Source organism: Lissotriton vulgaris, chromosome 4_1 (assembly GCF_964263255.1).
Source record: "Lissotriton vulgaris chromosome 4_1, aLisVul1.2, whole genome shotgun sequence".
In the NCBI taxonomy this organism is placed as follows: Eukaryota; Metazoa; Chordata; class Amphibia; order Caudata; family Salamandridae; genus Lissotriton; species Lissotriton vulgaris.
The window spans coordinates 1,550,086,580-1,550,113,772 of record NC_141691.1 but is presented as its reverse complement, the minus strand read 5'-3'; the positions used below and the strand labels follow the sequence as shown (position 1 = coordinate 1,550,113,772).

Sequence of the window (27,193 nt, the reverse complement as noted above, 5' to 3'; positions counted from 1 at the left end):
ATAAGTATGCAACAGAGATTTATTTATTTATTTTGAGATTTGTAGAGCGCCTGGTGACCCGAGGGCATCCCCGCGCTATAATACTGTAAAATCCAGGACAGGCGAAAACCAGGAACTATTTGGGGAAGAGGAGGGTTTTGAGTTTATTGCGGAAAAGTGTGTGGCTGGGTTCCAGACGCAGCAGACGAGGAAGGGCGTTCCAAGTGGAGGAGGCCTTAACCGAGAAGCGGCGTCCACCGGTACGCGACTTCTTGAATCTTGGGACTGTGGCCAGATGTTCGTTGTCCGAGCGGAGGTTTCTGTGGGCTTTATAAGGTGTAATCATATCTTTGAGGGTGGCAGGTCCAACCCCATTGATGAGTTTGTGCGTGATGCACATGGCCTTAAACTCCACTCACTGGCGGACCGGAAGCCAGTGCAGAGATTTGAGGGCCGGTGTGGTATGGGCTCTGGGGGGAAGGTTGAGAATGAGTCTCGCCGCGGCATTTTGTACGCGCTGAAGTTTGGTCAGGGTGGTTTCAGGAGCACCGAGGTATGCGGCGTTGCCGTAGTCCAGGCGTGCTAATATGAGCCCTTGCACCAGAAGTTTCCTGGACAGGGGGGGCAGGAGGGGGAGGATCTTCCGAATTGAGCGGAGAAGACCAAAGCAGAGATTGGTTCTGACTTTTCATGGTGACATGCCTGACCTCTTGCAGGAGCAATGACATCACCCCCGAGATACTTTCAGCTATAAAGCTTCAAAACCTATACACCATTTTGAAAAAGTAATAATTTCACACTGGGCAATTCAACATTTCAAATCCATGCCTTATTTACCAGGCAACTGTGACACTACTTTCCAACTACCAGCGTGAGAAATAAAGAACACACAAGAAATGGGAGTTTATTGTAGATTAGGCTCCTCGTGGATGTTTAGAAGATAGCATTTGTAGATCGACCACTTAGCTTCACCAGACCCGCGCTTTTTTCTGGATTGTCAACGCACAAGATTACAGACAATAAGAAAAACATAAGGTGAGAGACATATAATGGAGAAATTAAACAAGGCTTTATTATAATTAAACTATAGGGCCATATGTCCAGTAAATGACTGATCATATAGAACAGTTCAAGAGGCTAAAATAATACATTTTAAAATAACTTTAAACAAATTGCACAATTAACACTAAAATACTGTCCTGCAACAATTAGAATGGGAGAATTACACAAAGACATCGTGTGAATACAACTTAATTGACAATCTTTGTTTTAAGTTTATTAAAAAAAACACATTAACACGTACGTAAGATTTCTTAAAACCTTTTTTTTTTTAAACAACTGATTTTACATTTTTACCGGTTATCCCGAGAATTAAAATGTTCACTAATGTTCATAAAGTATATGTATTAATATTTGGCAATCGGTCTTGAAGCGGCAACCAGCCTAAATAGAGTAAAATATAAATACACTAAATTAACTACGTATTCTTTGGTTCTTGTTGTTAAGTTGTAGACGCTCAAAGATCTCTTGAGCCACTGAGGTGTATTTAAAGTGCCATTGTGCTTGAGTATGTTAAGTCAATCATGGTCCTTGCTTCTAATAGTACACAATGCTGCATAATAAATATCAGACCTTAAACTGATGAAAGTATTAGTGTCAAAATGTCGTAGTCATCTGATTCGTTGATCACCAAGTATCATTATGCCAATAAAATCATCCTGGACATTCCACGGTTGGCATTGTACCCGAAGAGATCAAACTATTTATTTATTTATTTATTTTTGATATTTGTAAAGCGCATACAAAGGCCCATGGGCGTCTCGGCGCTAAGTATCTGAGTGTTTACCCTGAGGAAACTGTAGATGATCTATTGATTAAAAAGCAGGGTCTTGAGTTGTTTACGAAAAGACCATAAAGATGGACTGGCTTTAATCGTTGGTGGCAAGGTGTTCCACAACTTGGGGGCTGATACCAGGAATCTTCTATCGCCCCATAAGACTGTTTTTGTTCGGGGTATAACAAGATCTCCTGAACAGGATGAACGTAGTGTTCTGAGCGGACAATAAGGAGTCAAATTGCGGATGAGGTGTGCTGGTCCTTGGTTGTGCAACGCTTTATATACAATGCACATGTCTTGAACTTTATGCTGTTTTTGATGGATAACCAATGCAGCTCTTTGATGGTTTTGGAGGCAGAGTGGTGTTTAGGGATATTTCCCAAAAGCCTCGCAGTAGAGTTTTGTATTGTTTGTAGTTTATTCAAGACTCCTTCCTGTGCTTTGAGGAACAGGGCATTGCAGTAGTCCAAGGTGGACAGCACAAGAGAGGTGACAAGGGTTTTACCAGCTTTGTCAGGTAGAAAAGGGAGAATTTTTTTGATAACTTTCAGTTTATAAAAAGCTGAAGAGGTAATCTGGTTGGCGTGTGGATGGAACGTGAGGCGGTCATCAAAGATGATTCCCAGATTCCTCACTTTGCTAACAGGCTCGGGGGGGGGAGCCCAAGGAGGAGGGCCACCAATTGGATGACCACTCAGGTGTTAGTTGTCCAAAGATAACTACCTCAGTTTTATCGGAGTTTAACTTTAAGCAATTGGAGGCCATCCAACTCCCTATTGCCATCATACCAGCCCTGAGGTCATCCACCACTTTATAGCCATTGTTCTTGATGGCTAGAACCAGCTGGGTGTCATCTGCGTAGGATATAAGGCTCACCCCATAGGCCCGAATGACATTAGCTAAGCCCGACACATAGATGTTAAAAAGTGTCGGGCTTAGGGATGAGCCCTGAGGTACACCACATGGCAGTGACATGGTAGACGACTGAAATGGTCCCGTTGTAACTACCTGAGTTCTATCCGCCAAAAAGGAGGCCAAGAGTTTGCTGGCAGTCCCTTGTACCCCCAGGCCCTCGACACGGTCAATCAGGGTGGTATGATCGACAGTGTCGAAGGCTGCAGATAGATCTAGTAGTATCAAAATTGCTGTACCCCCAGTGTCGCGGATGAGTCTGATGTCGTCAGCTGCTTTAATCAGAGCTGTCTCCGTCCCATGACACTGGCGGAACCCAAACTGAGTTTCGTCAAGTAGCTGGTGTTGTTCCAAGAAAGCGGAAAGTTGTTTATTCATAGCCTTTTCGGCTATCTTGGCTAGGGCCGGTAAGTTGGCTATTGGTCGATAGCTTTTGGGTTCGTCCTTGTCCAAATGTGAGAAAGTTCAATAATTTACAGTTCATCTGGGGGTCGGTGGGAACTGGACTCCATATTAGCCGCCCAACAGGTTTGGATCCCAGTTCATTAAAAATGTGTTTCAGTAATAAAATAAGATTCCTTTATGGCAAGGCATACATCTTCCTTAAAGGCATTGCATAGTCTGAATGAAATTCCAGACGGACATGTACGGGAGAGGCACTCTGTGAAAGCCCAAAAACGCTTGTGTTTAAAATGTTTCCAAAATTAGAGCATCTTTTCCGACCATAACTGCACTAGCACAAGCCACCGCTGGAAGTAGTTTTGCTGTGGTGGTAACCAGTAATGGCTTAAAAGAAGGGCCATTGAGTTTCTTGACAAGACCACAGAATGCGCTAGTAAGCGCTTTACTTTTCTTCACCATGTGCTGTTTGTGCATCGGGAAATTACATTTTTTGTCTTTGTAAAAACCCAGATATTTATAACTGCTGACTTTTTCTAGACTTGCATCTTCTAGCTTAATCTGGAGGAGGGGGTGGGTCCATTCCACGGACATTGTTTTTATCTTAAATGTGTTTATTTCCAATTTGTTGACCGTGACAAATTCCGCTAGTTCTTCGATTGATCTTTGGAGTCCCACCATCGTGTGGGTCAACAGCACAATATCGTAAGCATATGAAAAAAGTGTCAGCTTTAGTGGTCCTAATCTCAGAGGATGCGAGTTTACCTGGGCGAGGCGATAGATCAGCCATAAAAAGGTAAAATAGGTGCCTCAGGCCGATGGCTGTTGGTATTTGCCTAGACAGCCTTGTTCCGTCTGCCAACTTTATTTGAATCCAGGTGTGTGTGTGTACATTTGTCTGCAGGGTTTTGTCCTGAAGGCCCCACCACCATCTGGTCTCCTCTCGGCAGCGATTCCTCTTCCGAGTGTGGGGGTGCCTCAATGCTCTCTTTTGAGCCCCACATTATTTAACTTGTACATGGCCCCCCTGGCCTCCCTCGCTGAGAAATTTGGGCCAAAATAGTGTCATATGCTGATGACACTCAGCTGTTGTTCACCTGCGAGAAAGGAGTGGAGTTTGATGGCAACTTAATCAACACCGGTCTCTCTTAAGTCTTCTCTTAGTTAAGTCATAACCATCTTAAATGTAACTCTGAGAAGTCTGAGATTATCTTCTTTGGGCCTTGCCACCTGATACTTGGCTTGAATGGTGGCCCCAGGATATTTCCCCCCCCCCCCCCTCCCTGTCTCGGCCGTTTCCACGGTGCAGAATCTGGGAATTAAGCTGGATTCAAGTACATTCGGTAGCCGGGGTATGCTTTGGGCTGTTGAGAATGCTGTGAAATGTTCTCCCTTTGCTCTCTATCCCTTACAGGAAGACCGTGGTTCAGGCTTTAATAATGTCTAGATTGGACTACGTTAATTCCTTGTATCTCGGCCTTCCTGAATATCTTTTGGGCCTGCTACACGTGTTCCAGAACACAGCAGCTAGAGCCATCTTTTTGACAGGCTCTAGACTTCATACCACCCAGCTCCTGTCTTCACTTCATTGGCGTCCGGTACGGAAAATAATTCAGTTTAAAGAATTGGTTTTGGTTTTTAGAGCCTTCCATAAGATTGGAGCCCCTTATCTTAGGGACAGACTTCAGCCTTATTTCCCCCAATGCACCCTGAGATCTTCATCCCAACTTTTGATTGTCACTCCCAGGGTGCGATTGTCTCGGACAGGAGGCAGATCGTTTCATGCAGTTGCCTCACAGATGTGGAATAGCCTCCCTTGCTCACGGATGTGGAATAGGCTCCCTTGCTCTATCAGACAGAGCCCTATTCTCCTGACCTCCAGGAAAAGTCTTAAAACCGTGGGTCTTCCAGTTGTGAGCCGATCATCAGTGGTTTGCTTTGCTCTAGATTACGTGACGTATGGCTGTTTTCAGCGCCGGGACACTGCAGGGAGTAGCTGTGCGCTTCATAAATATGGGCTAACATAACGTAACCTTAGCTTTCCCCACAGAAGTGCTCCATATATTCGATCAAAGTCCACGTTCAAATTTATAAAACATAAAAGCAATTCTTTCTTTAAGCCTTTACATTTGTCAGCAATTGTAATTACTGCTAGCGTGTGGATGGTGGTTCCATGGCCTTTCTAAAACCCTAACTGATCGAATGGGTTTAGGCTGTAGGACCACTCGACTAGGTCGTCCAGGACTAGTGAAGCCAAGTATTTGGCCTACAAGTCAATGAGCCCAAATAACCTGTAATTGACTGGGTTTGAACGGTCTCCACCCTTGAAGACTGGGTTTCTAAACAAGCCTCTCCAGCTGATGGGTATTAATCCAGTTGCCTCCACCTCTTTTAACAACGACGTTAGTGGGCAGGCCAACTATTCCCACTCTAGTTTGTATATGTGATGAGTAGAAAAGAGAGGTGGCCCCGCCAACCAAGGAGACCAGGGCACTACTTGACAGTAAAGGAAAAATATATCCCTTGGAAAGGAGAAAGAGCTCAGATTCACACAAACACAATGTACTCAGGCTCATAAATCGCTGCAAGCAGGAAGTGCACATACACTAGAATCACTTAACTAAAATACCACCAGGCACAAAAATGTAGTGTGAAAGGCTTCACTCGTCAAAAAAAAAAAAAAAAAAAAAGGCGCATATTTTAAACATTACACCTCGAATCTAATAAAAACCATGGTTGCCTTGCAATTAAAAACACAATACATCCAATGTACATTTAAAACCAACACATTGTACTGGTTGAGACAAACATATGAACAATAACACCAAGATGTCGCGATTTTTAATAGGAAAATCAGGTTTCACAAAGATATGCAATAAAAAACAGTGGAAACCTAACCAATACCCTATTGCACAGTCTAGGCGTTACTGTTACAGAACCTGATCCAACTTCTGACGTAGAGTTCATATCATTACGTCCTTCATAGTTTGTTACAGTAATTTTTCTCTACTGAGGGATGATCAGAAAGCTAACTGCTAATATCACGTGGGACAGTAAAGTGAGCAATGTACTAAACGGTGCCATGGATCCTTAAAAGGTGTTATAAGAAATAGCATTTTCTTCATTATAAAGTGACATTGTGCGTTTTCTTATTTAAATGAGTTTTTCTATCGCAAAAAGTAGAAGTTGTTACTTTCAATTTAGCTGGGAGAACTTCAGCATAATTCACAACTTTTATACATTTTATCAAAATTCAAGTCAGTTAAAAGGTTGTGTAAAAAGTGCAAAACAATGTGCACATTTGCTTAAGTAAGCATTCCGAGACAAGTGAAAGTGTAAAGCAGCAAAGTGCAAATAGTCCCCGTAAACCCATGAAATACATTATTGAAAAAGGACGGTTTTATGACAACGTATTCTCCTTCAAAAGTAACACTGCAAAAAGCGAGCCACCAGAGCCTTGCGTCGGCTAACTGGAGTCGGTATTACAATTACAATAGGACAGTAGCTACTGCCAGCTTAATTTAGTTAGCCAAGCATCAACATAGTTCATAAATGTTATAAATCTGAACAGCATTTGCAGATTATCTCATTTTAAACTGAAAATAATGGAATGGTGGGAGTTCTTGATGTTTGACCAGTTGAAAGAAGTACAAAAACACTTCCAATGTTCTGTAATTAAAACATGTGCATTCGATGTTCATTAACTATTCTGCTTTAGACGTGCATAGCCTGCACTCCTGCGTGCTTCGCTAGTGTAACCATTTGGGGAGAAAGAACAACGTTGGAAACCAAATCGTATTTGAGGATAGAGTTGCTTGTAACTGGATTACTAGTCAAGTGCGAAATTTGCTTTGTGATTTTATTTATTGGAATAAATGCAGAAAATGTGATTTCCGATATCTACAACACATGGGCATTTGGAGATTTTAAGAAAAAGGAGTTAAGATCAGGAGATTTCAGAAAAGACAATTCATTTGTTAGCAAATATGAGATGTAAGACTATTGTTTTATTTTAGGATACAATTTGAAGAATGCAGATTTCAAAGCGAAATACTTCTCTAACAGGCCTAACTCCATTCTGATCTATGACTATGATTAAGTATGTGGGAGAAAGAAAATGGACCTATACATGTGCATTAAAAACAATGATCCAAGTTTGGCAGGAAAGGATTCCGCTCCATATGCTAGTGTGGAAATTAACTTAGACATTGTAACTTTAGGTATAGATGATAATGTAGAATTTTTTGTTGATCTCAAGAAGGGTTTTAAGGCAAAATAGTGAAACTGCTTTTGGTTTTAAAGAGTTTAAATGTTTTGGATGATCACCTCTTTCAACAAACCAAAACACCCAAGTATTTATATTTTAAAATCTTTTCAACTGGTTGATGCAGCATACCTGGTTTGAGCATCTTTCTGCCAAAGACCATTTCAGTTTTATCGAGATGGACATTCGTACAATACATATAGCAAAAGGAGACAAACTTGTTTAATAACCGCTGGGGTTAGAAGCACAAAGATGTTGGCAGATTGAATAAAAGTGATCTGTTGGAAGACAATTTCAGAGGGTAGCACTCTGCCTCTTGGAGATGGTGACTAAAATCTGAAATATACACAGATTGAAGAGTAACAGGCAAGCACACATTCTTGTTTGAGTTTTCTAGGCGTATGAATGTTGGCGGAAACTGACCGGTTTGTCATAAGCTTAACCCTGATCCAGGATCTAACAGCTGAATGGCACTAAGTAAATGTGGAGGATGTTCCAATTATCCACTTTTTCCCCAAAGGTGATTTCCGTTACCATGGTCAAATGACGAGCTGAAGTCAAACGGGTGTGCATTATGGATTTCTTAATCAGCATGGAATAAGTCACTAGATCGGTGGTGCTAGCCGCTGCTTAAAAACCAGAATGATTAAACAGTAGTAGATTGTATTTATTGCACTATGCGCCCAGGTATTTAGACTAAGCAATATGAAAATAAACAGTGAAAATGTGCGGTCCAATACTCAATGTCGTGTTTATAAAGGTCTGCAGGCATGCCATTTGGGCCCAGACACTAGCATATGTACTTTTTTCTATTTAGATCCTTTACTAGTTGCAGCGTACACACAGTTGAAGCAAGAGGCAGGAAACGTTTGAATTAGTGAGCCCCTCGATTTGAGGTGAACAGCTCTCATAAACAGCCCACATAAAGTGCAACAATGTGGGCTACACATCATTGTGTGTGGAACATGGTTACCATGCACATGGATTGCTCCAAAATGTCAGATGAAATGACAACTGGATATCTACTTAAGAAATTATGGGGTGAGCCAGCTCCCTCACATTTGATTTAACATGCCTGTTTCAGACCATGCTAACAAAATGAAATACAAATCAAGCGAAACACTAGAAATGTCCAGCAGACCTATTGCTGAAACTCAAATTAGCGTCTACAAAAAGGCATGCAATTTTGTATTTTGCGCAATGCAATCCTTCATGGTGCATTTTATTTTAGATGCACTGAAGTGCACCATTCAGCCTAGATAAAGGAAGTTGGAAAGAAGGTCAGGTTGACCAATTTTTCCAGCCCTAACACTTAAGGCCCAATTAGGTGTCTGCCCTGTTGAATGCACTAATAATCGCATCCAATAAAAATTGTGCACCAAGGTGTTCGGAATGTTATCGATGCTGTAATTATTGCGTATTCTGATATTTGGGGTAATAGCATACTGATGTTGGTGCTCCTCGCACTAAAATCCACATGTGCCAGTAAATACTGGCTTTTTCTACTTGTTAAATTTCAGCAAGTTTTACCGACCAAAATTTAATGAATGAAGGGTGCCATATTTATTGCACCTGGTAATTACCGTGTGCAATAAACATCGATCCACTAGCAATTCGGATTCCTGCACAAAACGCTTGTGCACAAACAGGTCATTTGTAATCAGATGCCAATATGCACCGCTGTGGTTTTTCCCAGCTTGCCTAAAATATAGAGTTATTTTAGATTGACTAGATTCCCATCTTTCGCTATTATCGATTACAAATCTATCCCTCAACTAGATGATACTGTGTGGCAGAGCTCTGACTGCGCAAGAACAGGAAGTGGAGCCCAGGAGCGCCTGTGGAAACCAAGGTACACCACAGAGCAGCAGAGTTGCCTGCAAGGATTATTTCCTTTAGCTCATTATGTTGCATGTAGTAACCTTCTACTGTTGCAACGAAGTCCTCCGATAAAGTACGAGAAGTTCTCAACCTGCCTCCTGTTTAGCACATCTAGTAGGAAGACAAAACAAGATAAATTTTCCTGTTTCCTTGGCTGCTTACGTAACCTAGGGGAAAAGTGAATATTGAGGGGGTAGGGGGATAAAGTTCCAAATTAAAACAATGTTGTACACCAAAGTGTTATGGTGTGCCTAAACAAAACTAGGAGTTTCACACTTTACAGTTGTGAGGTAGGCTTAAACATCAGCCCAATTACTGTAGAACCTGGGTCCTGAAAGAGTAGGATGACAACCCAAAGAAGCAGGTGTTCACATACCTCTGAGGTCATCCCCCACTCTGGGAATACAAACTCACTCCTTTACAAAGCAAGAGTAGGTACATTTCCAGGATGGGATGGGTCACACGTCTAAAAAGGGGTGCAGGGGAAGAAGTGAGAGTAGGTAACCATGCAATTGCATTATTTTACACATTCTACTCATACCATCTACATGAAAATTGCATATACATTTTGTGAATCAAAGTGATGTGACTTGCATTTGCAAAAGTCAAATCAGGAGAAATACACTTAAATGCCAGATACTGAAGAGTACACAAGAATTACCACAACACATAATTGTCAAACACTACATCAGATAATTATTCTTCAGGAACAACGGGGCTAAGAGCCCCTTTCGAAATCCTGAATAAAGCACTGGACACCATTACAAATTACTTTTTTGCCTACTAACACCCCCCCTCCATACCACCCCCCGCCCCCAAGAGTACTTGACACATGTTACTCATGCCAGCCAACTAATTGATGGGCCAAATAGGACCACAATAACTTGAGTTTGCAGTGGAACGTGCAGCCTTAGATTGGCTGACGGTTACAGCATGAAAAGTTATGTCTAAATATACTACATAGCGCCAAATGCATTTTTCACCCATGTTTAGGTCTGCATTTGGCAGCAGCAATCTCAGTTACACATATCAAATCATTGCAAACCAACGTTCCCAATAAGGTCAAAGAGAGCAATAGTACATTTCCTTTATCTTTCCACCATACCTGGATCTATTTTAACCTATTTTCTGTTTTACTACCTAGACAACGCTCTCTAAATAGGTGATTGATAAACAAAGTACTTTTTTCACTTTTCAAAAAAGGACCCAGCAAGAGTCCCCACTAACTCAAAAAGGACATTGAAACAAACTCCACATGAGCAAGACGGACTGGCACAGAAATTGAATACCCTAGAGAAATGACAAAAAAAAGACCTGATCAACAAAAGTTAATGTCAAAAATCACTCTAGGGGGAACAATACTCACATCTGAAAAATACCTAGTGAGGTGGCCAACAAGGATCTCAAAAACTATGTGAAGGCTTTCTTTAGACCTGTGCTCTAAGAGGCAGGCTCAAAGGACATATGACTAGATCATACTCAGTGTTCCCGCAAAAGAGAAATCTAGCATTGAAGGCGTTAATTAAGGTCCATGACTTTAAGGAATAAGAAACAATTCCAGCAGCTGCACACAAGAAAGATTCAATGGCCTTCAGAGTTGCCACACTTACATTGTATCAAGAAGTCTCCTCACTTACTTTGGGAAAATGGAAGAATTTCTAAGATATTACTACCTTTCTGAGACGAGGGGGTATAACAGAGTAGGGTTTCATTTTCTGTTTAATACTTCCCGGTCAAGGGCAGGAAGTATTTGGGAAAGAAAGTGGCAAGAGTTATCCTGGGCCTCTCTGACAGCAACGAAGCCACACACAACAAGAACTTGCCTCCATGGGGAGGAAGGATGCCGAGGAAACTGGGGTCTAACCAAAAAAAGGACTAGGCCCATAAAGACAGCAAGTGACTGCAACAGCGGAGCAATTAAGACTGTAGACATCGGAATAGGATTATGCTCACAATGGCTTTAAATTTGAAGCCGGGAGCCCATCTATGCTGTTGCGTCTATACCAATGAATAAGGCTACTTCCAGGCAGAGTTACATGTTCTCAAATGCACACATCAGTGACTTCACTTTCCCATTTGCTTATTTTAACAATGGCTCTTATTTTGAAGGGATCGCCTGTTCACCTATCATGGTTGCAAATTCGGTATCTGCTGCAAAGAAGCCAACGGGGCTCTGTGTCCTATACGTAATATCAGCCCCTTTGAACAATGCAGGCCATCCAGGACTACATGATCTTGACGGCAGCTATTTGTTATTAGTGTATTATGTATCTGACAGTTTCTTACACCAAGATCAGCAATGCTGCATTTATGTTTAGTTATCCTATTCTCGATGCATGCAGAGATATGCTACAATAGAGATTGCAGACAATCAAGTATACCTGCATGGAATCAGTAGCTTATTGCGCAAAGAGACATAGGATGCAGTACGAGCATTTATAAGCTGTATAAATTAATGAGCCCCGATGTCCTAAAGAGGACAAAACGCGTAGGCTGTTCTTGACTAAAGCTGTTCTTTTTGGGTAAACTATTAATCAGGATGAAATAATCATTGCATTGGATTCAGGAATGGATTAACACTTTTGTTGGAATTTGGATTTTTAAATTCTCTTGCTTCGAACTGTGGAGAAATAATGTTGGCGAATAAAGAACTTAAGAAAGAATCTGACACTGACTTCAATATTAGATTGGTTATTTATTGTGAACTAGATGCTCCTATCACTATTTTTATTTTTGGCACGTTATTGGTCTTAACGGTGAGCAATAGGAAGTAGAGCGCCCAAACTAATAAGGACTTCATTGGACTATTATAGAAATATCTCACCAGTGCATACTAAGAACTACCCTCATCATTGTTTAGTTATTGATTATTCTACACAATGGATGAAGTCGTGCGACCTCAAGGAAATTCTACATTTATTTGTCAACGCCTTATCCTTACCCTCAATGGTTATTATTTTCACCAAAGATTTGTGGTCTGCATGTAGTGCACACTGTTTACCCCACATGAATGATGTGAAATGTTCCAATGCCCACACACAAGCTAAAGTATCTCTCAATTACAGAGTACTTCTCTTCAACTATGGTCCAGGCATGTGAGGCAAATGCTTTGGGGACTTCCCATCCCTATTTTTCTGCTTTAGGACACTACCAAAGCCATTATTACTGGCATCCGTTGTCACAATGTTCAACGACCCAGAATCAAACCTATTCAAACCTGGGGCAGTAGCTATAGCCAGGAGCACTCCAATTATGCGGCAGGAGAGGGCCAAATTATGCAGCAGGGTTGAGTAAATTGTGAGGCAAGAAAAGGTAAATTATGCCACATAATGTAGCACATTTTGTAATAGTATTATTTCATTATTTTAAACTTGGTAGCACTGTCTGCACCTTATTAGTACCAGTTTAATACCCAAACATAGCAATAAGCAACAGAATACAGTCAAACTTTAAAAAAGGAGCTTCTACTGTGCAGCAACACATGCTGCTGTATTTTTAGTACCCTTTGATCCGTTTGAGCTACAAACAGTTTTTTAAATCTACAGATCATGGATTATGCTGCAAATATATAGTTATGCAGAAATCAAAGTGGCCGCACAACTGCATAATTCCAAAGGGCCTGGCTATAGCACTATGTTAATAAAAATTTTAGCACTTCTTATGCCTGTTCAACTTTTAGCCCCTTGTTCTCCAGAATGTTCAATACCTGTTGCAAGATGCCATGTTCCTTCTTACCCTTTTGAAAACTTGTCATTTTCCATTTTACCAAACAATTGATACACCAATCTTTGAAAAACTGCAGCAGATTATGCCAATTCGAAAGACATCCTCTTATGCTGATAGCATACCACTAGGGGTGATAAAAGCTGTGTACTGTTTGCTTCCTTTAAGCATGAAATGTGGTGGTAAGCTAGTGACAGATCAAATGTCAAAAACTATTTAGCACCCTTCACTAAAGCTAACATTACTGAAACTTTTTGGTAAGAGGAAATTTGTCAAGCACAAAGTTGTCAATCAAATGGTGCATGTCTATGCATAGCCTAATCTTACCATTGATATGTTGTGCTACCACCACAGGAGAAATCCACTCAGGAGACTGAGATTTCTTTTAAGTCAGCATTAATCAATTTCTCCAGTTGTTTCTCAACTTCCTCCCTCAAACGAATAGGAATATTCCTTACTTTGTGAGTCCTTGGAATTTTTCCATCCTTCTAAACAATTGTGTTGAAAGTCAACTCAGTTACCAGCCTTACCACTGTAACCATAATGTTACCTGTACATTCACTCTTATCCAGAATAAAAATTTTAATAAGATAATTTGGGTTCAATACCACATGCAAGTCTAAACGTACAGACAGATCTGCAGATCTATAAACCAGTCATTCATGTTTCAACAACTTTTTCAAACTCATTAGTTTCCAAGGGTGCTCCCATGGTGCTAAAATGCTCACCCACCTCTAAGCCCACTAGACCTGCAGAAAGCAGTCTAGAACAAAATGTCCAACATATACACCAATGATGGTCAAACCAATTATTTGCACGAGTGAAGGTATTCCTACTATTTCCTTATTTAGGAGCTAAAATAAAGTTGGCGCTCCTTGTGGACAAAGTTATTCCAATATATAGTATTTGCAATATTACAAACTTATGTATATACAATAAATGTAGTATTTTTGAGAGAAAGAAAAAGAAGAAATGGATGTGCAGGGACTTAACTTTTATCAGAAAACAACATTAATTTATTTTCATTCCAAGCTTTTTTCATTTATCATGAAAAACAGTGGTTACTCCGAGGGGGAACGTGCAAAGAAACAGTGCCAAAACACGTGTTCGCTCAGAGGAGTTTCAGTCTCAACAGTGCTGTAGATTGCCACTAATTAAAAGTACACACCAATAACAGAAAACCCTTAATGTGTCTGCTGCCAATCGTCATAATGGTGCTGCCGGCTAAGTTGCATGGCCATGATGCGCCTATGTGCGTATTCCTAGTAGTTGCCAATGGGCGGTCGTAGAAAAGTACAGTGCTCCTTAATGCCAACATAAGATGTTTACAGCGCAATAGTCTTGTCTGTTAATGGCCACAACCAATGGCCGTAAATTACCCAGTATCTGCGAGGAGGAGAGCCTGCCAATTACGTGATACCGCCACAAACCGGAAAAACTTAAGAGGGAGTAATAAATACGCCAGCCCCGGTTAAATTAGCGAAGTCTGATGTTTAAAACAAATATCACTGCAAACTGTATTCTCGACAAGCCCTCTAATCAAGGCAAAGTTCCCTAGAGTTGTGCGTGGGGCTCCTGACAAAAGGCTCACCTGTTTGTAGATCGTTCTACGCTGGTAGAAACAAGGACCATTTCCTGCGAGCACGTCTAAGGTTATGCGCGCCGGAGCCAAAACTCCCCCCCGCGCGTGGAGAATAGAAAGGGGAAACAGACTACCACCTCGGCTCGTCTTTTCCTATCACGCTCGTAGCGGTGCTGGAATAGACTGCGAGATTCCTACCTATTCACATGTGTGGAAAAATTATTTAAGGGATCAATACGTGTTTATACACTTTAGGAGAGGGGCATATTTAATACCTATTCACACGCTGTGTCATTTCCTATCGTGATATGAGCGGTGCTTATGGTGCATGCTACAATTACAGTCATGCAATTTAACATTCTGGAAAAATATGGCGATATACAAAGGGAACCACTACCTGGAACAGGGGTATATATCAACAATTGGTGCATATTTGAACAATGCTTTAATAAGCACACACAACTCTAGGGAACTTTGCCTTGATTAGAGGGCTTGTCGGAAATACATTTTGCAGTGATATTTGTTTTAAACATCAGACTTCGCTAATTTAACCTGGGCCGGCGTATTTATTACTCCCTCTTAAGTTTTTCCAGTCTGTGGAGGTATCACATATTTAGCATGGTCTGCTCCTCGCAAATACTGTGTAATTTACGGCCATTAGTTGTGGCCATTAACAGACAAGACTATTGCGCTGTATACATATTATGTGGGCATTAAGGAGCACTGTCCTTTTCTACGACCGGCCATTGGTAACTACTAGGAATACACACATAGGCGCATCGTGGCCATGCAACTTTGCCGGCAGCACCAATTTGATGATTGGCAGACGACACATTAAGGATTTTTTGTTATTGGTGTGCACTTTTAATTAGTGGCAATCTACAGCACTGTTTAGACTGATAAACTCCTCTGAGCTAACACGTGTTTTGGCGTGAGACTGAGAATAGACTTATTTTACACAGATCTTGTACAATTAAATTGTCATCCGGACTGACCCCTGGGCATCCGAGAATAAGGAATTATGTTTCAGACATAGCTCCCCTAACCGCTATGCTTCTAATGCAGGTAAGTACCAATACTACTTTATAGTGATAGTTTTTGGATGTGCAAACTTTAGTGGTTGACTGATACCTTCTCTCCTTACCACTAGATGAGGTTTCTAAACCACAGGCTGGTTGCCTCCCTGCCCACCCGGTCCTGTCATGAGGAACTCGCAGGCAACGGTCTTACTGTCCCATATGCCACAAGTCGAGTCGTCGACAAACTCATTCCCTTGTCCCTGGACGTACCAAGCCCCTAATGATCACGTGCCACAGATAACTACAATCTGTGATTGTAATAACCAATGTAAATAGACCATGTAAAATATATGAGTTGGCCTTGACACCAAGGTTGATACACTTGATCAATCTCACTTTGAACCTGCCTACTTTCTCTTCTAAGATTTCACACTGGGAATACTTCCCCACCCACTCATACCTTCAAGTACTGTTTCTTTGCACGTTCCCCTCGGAGCAACCACTGTTTTTCATGAGAAATGTCAAAAAAGCTTGGAATGAAAATAAATTCATGTTGTTTTCTGACAAAAGTTAAGTCTCTGCACATCCATTTCTTTTTTTTCCTTCGCAAAAATACTACATTTATTGTGCATACATAAGTTTGTAATTTTGCAAATACTATATATTGGAATAATTTTTTCCACAAAGAGCACCAACTTTATTTTAGCCCCTAACTAAGGAAATAGTAGAAATACCTTCACTCGTGCAAATAATTGGTTTGAGGACCACTGTTTTTCTATATCGAACGTTACACAGGTCCACAGACTTGTCTGGGTCACCCCATACTTGTAACGGCAACATATACACCAAAGCACACCAAAACACTTACTTTTATCCTCAATCAGTAGTACTGCAGAGACCACCACAAAATTTTGAAGTTCAGTTGGCAAATTTCCAATCAATAATCCATAGTGGTTGATGTATCAGGTCACTCTTATTCCATTCATAAAAATGCTGTCTTTTTTCCTTGAATGGAATAAAATAGAGTGACCTGATACATCAACCACTGTGAATTATGGAGTGGAAATTTGCCAACGGAACATCAAGATTTGGTGGTGGTCTCTGCAGTACTACAGATTGAGGATAAAAGTAACAGTGTTTTGGTGTGCTTTGGTGCAAATGTTGGACACCATATGCAAGTTTCCCTGGTTGGGCCAACTAGGCGAGCACCGACGGGCCCTTGTTATTGATGTATAACTTGCCTATGGTTCTTTAATCTGAAAAATCAATGTCCTATACCTCAGCAACTCTATTCTCTCCTCCTTGAAACTTTCAGGGATAATATCAGGGTTTGTTTAGACTCTCTCTCATTCAACTTGTTTTGAACAAGTTGTGCCAAACTTCTCCATTAACAATAGCATATGGAGATTCAGAATTAGCATACAGGCTAACATGGACTCCTCATATATACACACCACACAATGGTTTATTTCTTTTAGTATCCTGTCCACTTACATATATTACTAAAGACGTTTTGCTATCAGTATTTGGCCTCTCACATAATGGCAAGAATTTATGAGTTTCAAATCCCCGCTTACCCACAATATTTCTTAGCATGACAATCTTGTAACTTGCCAAACTTACAATCTGGAGATAATTTCTTAAGAGAAGCAACATACTCAACCGTTTCGCTCTCCTCATTTCTTTTAAAAACAATTATACTTAATAATACTAATACACACATGGGGCGAAAAGTAACTATTGAAATCACTAATAGCTTTCTTAGATTAGTATCCCACCTCTTACATCTTTAGATATATGCTCACAGACTTTTGGCCCTTCAGGGGCTACTGAATGCTAAAAGAAAAAAATATATATTTTTGATGAGCTGACATTTTACCATCCTAATCAATTGTTTCCAAATAATTAGGACTGTGCTACTTCCATTCTGCCCATTTCATACGTACTTGGTTCACACCACCAGGAGGACAAAATGGTTGAGGCAGAGCAAGTGAGTAACTCTGTGAAGAGATTTGGCAGCTAAGGTTGTAATTTGGAAAGTGAGGACAGAAACAAAAAGGAAACGGTTGTCTAGTTGTGTCCCAATTTCACCGCAAAGGACAAATTCAGTGTTCATGCTTCATCACTGAAAACTATACGCTATCCTCCAAGCATGAGCATCAGGAGAGACACTAGTATCATGTGCCACACTTCACAAAAGAGGACAACACCAGTAAGAGGATCAGAATGGCAGGAATGTGTTCACCAATACTGAGCTTCAAAAGCCGAGTTTGTAAATTATGCAGATTATTTTATTCTTACTGTAACTGGTACCTTAACCTGGAAACAATGTAGGATCCTCCAATTTCCCAAAATTATAAGCGCATTTAAAGCATCCACCAATTAACTGTAATGCACCACACAAACACACACCTTTTAAATAATGTTCAATGAAAGATGGTGGCACGTAGAGTAATCCAGTGTTTGCAACGCCGGGTAAACACGTCACACAATCAGCTCCGAAATAGTGGTGTAACAGACGTAAACAGAGCTGCATGCAGAGGCGGAGCTCAGTGTCGTGTGAAGGAACCATTCCTGGCGACAACCATCCAGAACGCTGACAGCTTCATATGCGGGGACCAGAGCTTGATTTTGTGCCCAGAGTTGAATAATCCAGGTAACGGTGATCGATTAATTCCTTAAGAAAGTTGAAGATCAAAGCACAAACCATGATGACTTGATGAAAGGCTGATACCCATAAGCTGTGTTCCACAAACGTCTTTTACTCATTAAAGATTCTTACATAGCTCCCAAAAAAAATTGGCTCAAGTTTCGTGCACGTTTTTGTAGGTGTCTCAGGAACTAAATCGCCAATCTTGTAACATAAGGTCCAAGGCAAAATTGTAAAATAAATCCGTGTTATTCCAACACAAAAACCAGCCAGCAACAGCACTGCCAACTGCTCAGGATCCTCCAGTCAACTGCCACCAAAGATTTGAAACTAAAGAAATACAATTCTAAAAACACAGTGAACAAACATTATTCACAACAAAGTAAAACATAACACAGCCCTCAAACAACACGTTGTGGCCTTAATTTGTCACTCATTTGTTTCACCCATTGCACTTTGAATAAAACATGGGTTGTGGGGCACAAAAAGGATCAAGAGTATTAATTATATAGCATTAAGAAGAACATTTTGCACAGATCGTTGTTTCCACCAATAACAAGTAGTCATGTTCCATGACTGGCTTTAATGGGAAAAGGTACTGTTTTTGATTTTTAAAAAGATTCTTTCCCATACAAAAATGGGAAATTGACAATAATTGCAGGACACCTGACGTTAAAGTTGCTACATGGAAATGTTTAATAATATATTATGGATCTGATAGGTCTTCACAAAAGGTCATCTTTAGCATAGCTGGCTGCCCAATAACATTGATGCCCAACGTATGTTCCCGAGGCATAGCCCATGGAACTGTTTATTATGGATGCCCCTTTAAAACAAGCACATGGCTCCTTCGTACACATTAACAGCATCTGAGGAAACGGCGTGAAAATACAAAAAAGAAAGATAAATATCTTGCAGTACCAAAGTACATAGCAAGGACTTCCAATTAGTGAAATCATCAGTGCCTGAACAGGGAAGTATTTCAGTGTTGCAGGTGTCAGCTTATACCAATAAATTACTCAAAAGTGTCCAAACACAAAATGTTGTCCCAATTGACAAAAATAAAAACTTTAAAAACTTCCAACCCTTGCGTGTTTGTTAAAGTGGTCGTGTTTAAACAAAAGAAAAACAAAAAAAGCACTCTAAACACGACCGTCAACGAAGGTAAACGAGGACGATTAAATCAGGGTCCAGAAAAACCATCAATTAATGAACAGTTTGGACAATCGTAGCTGTAGAATATCTACCAAGTTCCACCATCTTAACAGTCTCCTACTCCTTTCATAATAAAAAAAACGTTATCAGATGGACTCGTTTTCATGAAATAACGTAGAGTCACAATATTGTGGGCATAATCTCCAAACTGATACCAGTGACTTAAAAAAAAAAGCCAACGCTGCGTACAGTACTGCACCTATGGCTGCATTAGTTATAATCACTTGTTACTATTGCACAGTGTTTGGTGGTGGAGTTTCGCCATTCTGTGTATTAATGCACTAATCTATATATACACATATATACATATATATATATATATATATATATATATACACACACACACACTTTTTAGAGGGGGAGGAGTCTAAACTTCTGTATATCGAACGCCTGCTTCCTCAGGCAAATATGTATGAAACCCCTTGCTGCTTGCTTTATCTGCGCTATTTGTTTTGCCACTTTATTTTGAGATTTAAACTATATTGGGGGGGGTCGATGTACCACTAACATTTAGATTAAATCTGTGTCTCACCCCTTCTATTCAAAAACAGGCGAAGCACTCAATATTCATGCCGTAAGTATTATAAAATAGTAGACTGCTGATGGTATAGGCGGTGCTTCGTGCAGGGGTAAAAAAAGAGGCGAAGCAGATCAAAGTCTTTCAGGAGCCCACCACTGGTAGCAGTTTAGTCCCCGGGATGCAAACTCTCCCATTCAGCCACCACCCTACAGTTCATGTCTCTTCAGTTCACCTTGCATTTCATTTTTATTTAATAACCTCCACGGAAACAGTTCTCAATAAGACCAACATAGCTTTTGCTGATCACTGCTTACCCTCGTTCAGAAGAAATTTGAACGAATAAACAGTGCGGCTGCGAAAAGGTTCAACACAAAGAATTCAAACAACAGAAGAACATACAGACCCAAAGGCATACAATAATACTCGTGCACCTTTGCAACCACTAGAGTTCTAAGAAGTAAATTACATGGGTTATTGTCAACCTCGGTCCAGGTACAATGCACATGAAAAAGTATCAACGGACATAATTACCTAGATGCAAACTCCACAGACCAAGACGATATATGTGCACCGAGAAAACTTTTCTTCAAGGAAAATTGCCAGCGTCAATTGCAGGTTATGATGACATGAACATAACACTCAAACCTAAATCTGATGGCATTTAGGTTTTGCTTCTATGAACGCTCAATCTACATCAGTGAATGGTTTAATAAAGTGGATTGCCTAGGTTTAATTGGAGCGGGGACAAACCCAATATTCATGAAATGTATGCAACTATACCAGGATATTTTCCTCCTGGGAAAAAATAACATTAACTAATGCACATTTCAGTAAACGTGCCCTTGTTTATTTTCTGCAGAAACATACGACCACGACTACCTGTATGCAGGGCGTTACTGATCCTTAAACTAAACTGGTACAAACAGCAAACATTTTTACTATCAAACCCCAGCTAGAGGGACAAGACTTACAGCTAACCGGTCATCATTGTGGAAAACGTTTCTGAACTTAATAAACATGGCGGGCATTGACAGATACAGTGAACTACCAAAAGTAAAGACTTTTCAAACCTCTGTGACAACCACGGCCCGATGCTCTACCATCATTCGGGCAATTCCTCCGATGCTTTTGGGCCACTGAAGAACACAACATCAACAATTGAAAGGAAAATAACAAACATGCATCGAGGCTTTCAAGAGTACATCCATTCGAGATACCCTCACAACACAATTGCCCAGTAAAATAAAATAACTGGATGCCAATTCAGATAAAGTACAATGCAAAAGGCCACTGATTCATCTACCTACCGATAGATGGAGACGGGGCTGTCAAACGTATTCCACTGGGAATAGGCACATATCCCAATACACTCTTGATATCATGCTAAAGGGAAAACATGCGAAACAGATGGCAAGTCACACTAGAAGAACAAACTAGTTTATTTCGACCGACAAAGCCTTTGTTATGCAACCTGTTGCCTTTGTAAACAAGGCAGGGCGTGTCTATGAGCAGCTTAGAGAAACATTTTCCTTTAAACAGTAACCCTAAAATGATGCTCAAACTGTATGCATATCACATGGATGGATGTGACACTTCTGATATGAAATTAGTTATTGTGCAGTAGATTACTTAGCATAAAATATATGGCAGTGTTCCTAATCAACAACCTTCTGAAAATAGATGCAGAATTGCTAGTTTTTGGTGAAACGGGGTTCTTAGATCAAACGGGGCTCCCCAGAGATTAATATACTTCACCCAGTACACAAAGGCATAATTTAGGTCTGATTGGTCACATCCAAACTAGGCTGTACCTAAAATCAGTCACCCTTAACAGCCAAGAACGGTTATTAATGGACACATCCAACGGACATATCAATATAATAAAAGGTACAGTAGGTGTCAAACCAAATGATTGTTCCTATTCAATTTAGCCTTTGGTTTACATTAATCCAAATACGCACTAGTTAAGGAGTCATGCCACAATCACGTAAAACAAAAAATATAGTTTTGTACCAAAGGTCATTCACCAGTAAATGGCCGCGAGCAAATAGAGAAGCTGCATTGTTTTACTGCAACTAAAAAGGAAAGCTAGTAAGCTGAACGTGTCGCCGGTCGCATGCACGAATGCAGTTTGTGTTGGGGGGGGAGGGGGGACATGAACCTGGATGTGCAGCGCAAGTTGAGTAACATACGTCAACACCGATCTATCCCTGAACGTGCTTAGATGTCAGAACGGCTGTGGCTCCCACTGCCACGTTACCAGAGCACGAGGGGCTGTTACCAATGAAAACACACGAAAATCCGTCAATCATACAGAGAGCGGACGGCCTGAAAGTTTCTTTCCACTGCGGAGCCGAGCAGCGTGCCCCAGGCCCTCTGTTATTACCGTCAATGAATGGGCCGCAGTCAAATTAGAGCTGCCATTTTAGGTTACGGGTTAGAGAGCTTCTGTGTGGAAGGAAATACACACAGCAACTCAACCGGAATGCGTGTTTTCAATGTTACGATTATTTTACGTTTTCACACATATGAACGGAGAAAGGTGTAGGTCTGGGAGAACAGGGGCGTGGGACCGTGCTGAACAGCCCCTTGTCTTGAGTCACCCATACTGCGGGCAGGCAGGCAATTCAGCTTTACGAACACACATTTACGGGTTTCACCAACTGAAAACTAAATAAATCTCCCTATTTCTAATCTGAAAGTCCTCGTATTGGGCAGGCACTTTAAATAACGACCATCTACTCGTACAGGAATGAGTCCTTAATGAAAATATGCTGGTTTTTGTTTGGAAGAGTCCGGCTGGGAAAAGGTAGAAGCCAAATGCTGCTTCTTTCTGTCTTTGTCCGTGGTTATAAATACTTGCTTTGGGAGAGAGAGTCTAGAAAAGCACTTCAAGAAGCAGGCTCCCCACGTGAGATGATTAGCATTTGGGAACCCCTTGGCAAGGTGTTATCCCTCTCATATGATCGCTGCTGCCCGTAGCTCCTTCTGTCTCTCGACTAGTGCCTGCCCTGGAGGAGCTGCGGACGGACAGGACAGATCAATCAACGCACGTATGATAGCAACCCCATCCCCCACTCAAAGTCAGGAAGGGTGACTAATGGCCTCAAATCACCTGAATGGTGAACGTGCGCTGACCTCCCACTGTGGAAGACGGCCCCCCACCACCTCAAGACTGGGCCACCAATCATTAGAAAAAGAACGATATCTGGAAATTCAGTCATTCACCCGGCAAAGATATGGGTTGGCGAGAAGAGATAGTCCCTGACACTATCCCCGACACTAACCCCCTCACCCCATCGAGAACCACACCGAGCAATTCAGCAGGGTTCCTCGTTCACCCGTCTCTGTCCCTTTAAACTTCGAGAAACACCCCCAACCCTCCAACCGCAAGGAGGCACACTTTGCTCAACTTGTTCCACAACAACAGAGACCGCGTGGGGAGCCCCCGTCAGGATCTTGGGGTCCCCATCCCAGTCCGCGGCCCTCAAGCAGAACTTTCCACTGCTTGATTAAACAAAACAACAAGGGCAGCGCGTGGGCCCCGTAACACCGGATGTATAGGTGCACCGGCAGCCCGCACCCCGGGTCCGCCTCCCTCCAGGAGGTAACCCGAGAGCAGACACAGCCGATGGATTATTCACGAGGGCTCAAGTGGGTCACAGAGAAGAGCAATGGCAGCTCCAGGTGCTGCCACCCGCCAAGTGTCTGCTCTGTCGCCGCTCGTGCCCCTGACACCCCTTGACCCCGAGGTGCGCCTCGGCGCCCGCTGACAACTCCCTCACCCCCGAGCTGGCCTCGTTGGATCCCCCCACCTGCCACCCGTCTCCCGTGCCTCGTGGGGCCTCCCAGCACTCACCAGGCGCCGGTCAGTGTGTGTGCGGCTCGGTGTGACGGCTCCTGCCCGAGCGCTCACTTCCTGCTGTCGCGGCTCCCGTGCCGCCTCCGCGGCGCTCCATATTGCTGTTTGCCGCGGGGCTCCGGCCCCTCGTGTCCCGGGCTGCTTCCCCCCCCTCTGTGCGCTGCGGTGCCGGTGTGCGCGCTCGGGTGCCGGTTCCTGCTGCCCGCCCGGCCCCTTTGTGTAACCTCACTCGCTCCAAGTTTAATCCGATAGTTCCCGAGCACGAGCGCGTCCGGCACCAGAGAGAGGCAGAGCCCTCGCGCCGCTCTCTCGCGCTCTGGCTAGGGGCCGCGCACGCGCGCTCTCGCACGCCTGGGCTCCCCCTGGGGCCGCGCGCGTACACGTTGCGGAGGACACCCAGGCCAGGCACGCGTGCCCGCGCGTCTCACCCCTCCGGCTTCTGCTCACCCCACCCGCCTCTCCTTCCTCCCTCCGCCCTGACGTCACCCGGACAACTGGCATAATTTATGCAAGAATCCGGGCGGCTGGGGGAGGGGAGCAGGGGGACACTCATTCATGCACAAGTTTTTTTCCTCCCTCAAGAAGGCTATTTCTCCCTCCCTCCTCTCTCCCCGCCAGTGCAGGGGTCGATGGGGCTGTGGAGAAGAAGCCGGGGAAAGAAAACAAGCTCGGCCTGTCTTGTCCTCGCACGTTTCACATCCTCTGAGTTGTGCGCACCTTCTCCATGTTGTCAGAGCCCTCCCCGCGCGTGCTCCCAGAGCGTGTCATTAGGGCTTCGTGAGATGGAGGAGCTGCGGCTCTAACAGTAAATGGCTTACCTCCCATATATTTGTTATTGCTTATTGGCCACCTTTGTAGCGCTGTATGTCTTGACAGACCAAACACTGGGGGGCTTCTGTGCACCTAGGCATCCACATGCCTTATTCAGGAGCCTGCCTTTCCCCCTCCAAACTATTCACAAAGTCCCTCCAAATATAGGGGTGTTACTATACTGATGCATATAAAACCATTCTCAATGCAGTCTTTACATCTCTTACAGCTCTCAAACGAATTTATATTTCAAGAGTTTGCCGTCCATTTTTTAAATCTAATAACGATTTCAGGCTGTGACCCTCTAAAATCGCGTCCGAGTTCTAATCATTTTGAACGGAATATTTAGTTTAAATAATAGTTAAAAAAAAAGCTAACGCCAATTCGCACTGTTCTAAGGTGGGAAGCTATTTTCCATCTCAATTTGCCTATAATTGTAATTACTCGGATTACTTCGATTATTTCTTTTCCGACGAACCAATAATCATATGGTAAACTTGAGCTCTAACCTTTCCAGTCAACTATCGTTCTCTCCTTTCTACTGTCACCTTCCATATATTTACTACGAATATATGAAGAGGAGACTTTACTATATAGAAGTAGATTTATTTTGCACACCCTATTCTCCTTTCTATGTTTTTCAAAGGTTGTATTCAAATGTATCAACGGTAGAATGACGCACGCGTTGAACCCTTTACCATTGTCCTAGCCTAGACTTCAGCTGTCATACTGTCATACTTCGGCAACACACTTCATCCATGGATGCCCCACCCGCTCCTACCACGAAGGTGCTTCACTGACCTACTGTACTCAACCAAGACCCTTTACATACCCTACAAATACATCTGTGGAAATGTACACACTGTGGCTCGGACTTTCTCTCTAGTCCCCCAACCAGGAGAGCACAATGTCCCCAGAACACAGAGCAAACTAAAAGTTAGATCCCGTTGTACAAGATCAACAGTGGTATGCACTCCCCATAGATACCGTCATTTGTGTAAAAGACAACCTGACCCTAATGATAAAAATGCCTGAGGTTTCATCCTTCTAAGCACCATGGGACATATTTATGATCCCCTTTGCGTCATTCTTGCACCACGCAACCTGGTGCAAGAGCGACGCATATGATTAAGGAGATTTATGATGCCACGCAGGGCCACAGAAAGGGAAAGGCACATTCAAGAGTGATAGAAGAAATAGAAATGGGAAATTGCTAAAGTTAGCATCTGGTTTGATAATTAGTGATGTCATAGAATGCCATCAAAGAGGGGATTGATGGAGCAAGGTTTCGTACATAAAGAAACTTGCTCGGATTCAATACTCTCTAATAACATATAATAATGTAACCAACATGTTTTGTGAATACTAATAAATCCATTACACAACATATTTTTCAGCAAGGGGAAGCTTTTAAATGTGGTTTACTAACCAGTAACCAGAGTGACATAAAATGGCTGCCGAAAATGCAGGAATTTTCTGCGCATGCGTCTACTGCATCTATGTAGTATGACGTCCTTTGCTTGGTGGGAATTCTTAGCAGCTGCGCAGTAGTATTTAAGATGGCCGCTTGACTCGCACATGCTGATGCACATGCTGTGCTAAAACTAAATCTTGCTCATTCTACGAAACTGCTAATGCTATAGTTAAAATATAATAAAGGGAATAGAGTATGAATAAGTGGTATACAGTGCATTCATTTATTTTCGAATTCTAATGTGTTTTTCTTTGACTTTATTATTAGTTCGTATTTGGGCCTGAAGGGTGTCTGAAATTTCCATCTTGGAAATGATGCGCACATGCAAGGAATCATGTCAGTCTGTGAGCCATGACATTGAAAGCTTGCCAAATACAGTATGAAGCAGAATACGCGCCTGGGAACGTCAACTCTTGACTCGAAAAGAGGGAGAGACTGTAACAAATGTTATATACACTGTAAATGAAATTATATGAAATACGGGTGGAATTAAAGCATGGAAAATTGAAATTAAGGGGAGGTAAGATAGAACAATAAAACCTAAGAAAATGACATTACATTAGTATGATGCGATGACCTCTCCCCATCCCATTGTCCAATCAGGAGTTAGGAATACACAAATATTGAAGCATTGGGGTGTGGTACATACAGTGAGAACAGTATAACTAAGGTAGGCTTAGCCAGTTAGATTGTCACTGACTTGTCAGTCTTGTCATTGACCTGTCACAGACCCATCATTGAAGCAGAAGACAGCGGACGCCACAGAGGTCAGAGACGCTGTTCGAGCACTCTGACAGAAGAATTGAGGGGGAGAGTTGGAGAGATTGTGGAAGGAGAAGAATTGATCCATCTGGAAAGGAGAATAATCGTGGAGAATAGTACCAGAGAGGGGTGCGACACTGGCGTTGCACTTAGAAGAGGTCACCTGTCCTGAACTGTTGGCTCCTGACTATTTGGGAGTCCCTTTTTCCAGCCCTTGGCCAGGGGTTGGTATTCATACCATTCTAGGGAAATATAAATCTGTGTGGTATGTCCTTGTACTGTTTTTCCTTTTCCACCCCTTCTG

General features: G+C 42.2%; 1 protein-coding gene across 2 annotated transcripts in view; it reads right to left on the bottom strand.

The window, feature by feature from the left end:
• The window catches only part of CHD7 (chromodomain helicase DNA binding protein 7), a 794,978-nt gene extending 770,774 nt beyond the window's left edge, over window positions 1-24,204 (bottom strand). For both annotated transcript variants that reach the window (XM_086965786.1, XM_086965787.1), the window contains exon 1: window positions 23,841-24,204. The gene's annotated coding sequence lies outside the window, so the exon portion shown is untranslated. The remainder of the gene's footprint in view (window positions 1-23,840) is intronic.
• Window positions 24,205-27,193: the final 2,989 nt, after the last annotated feature.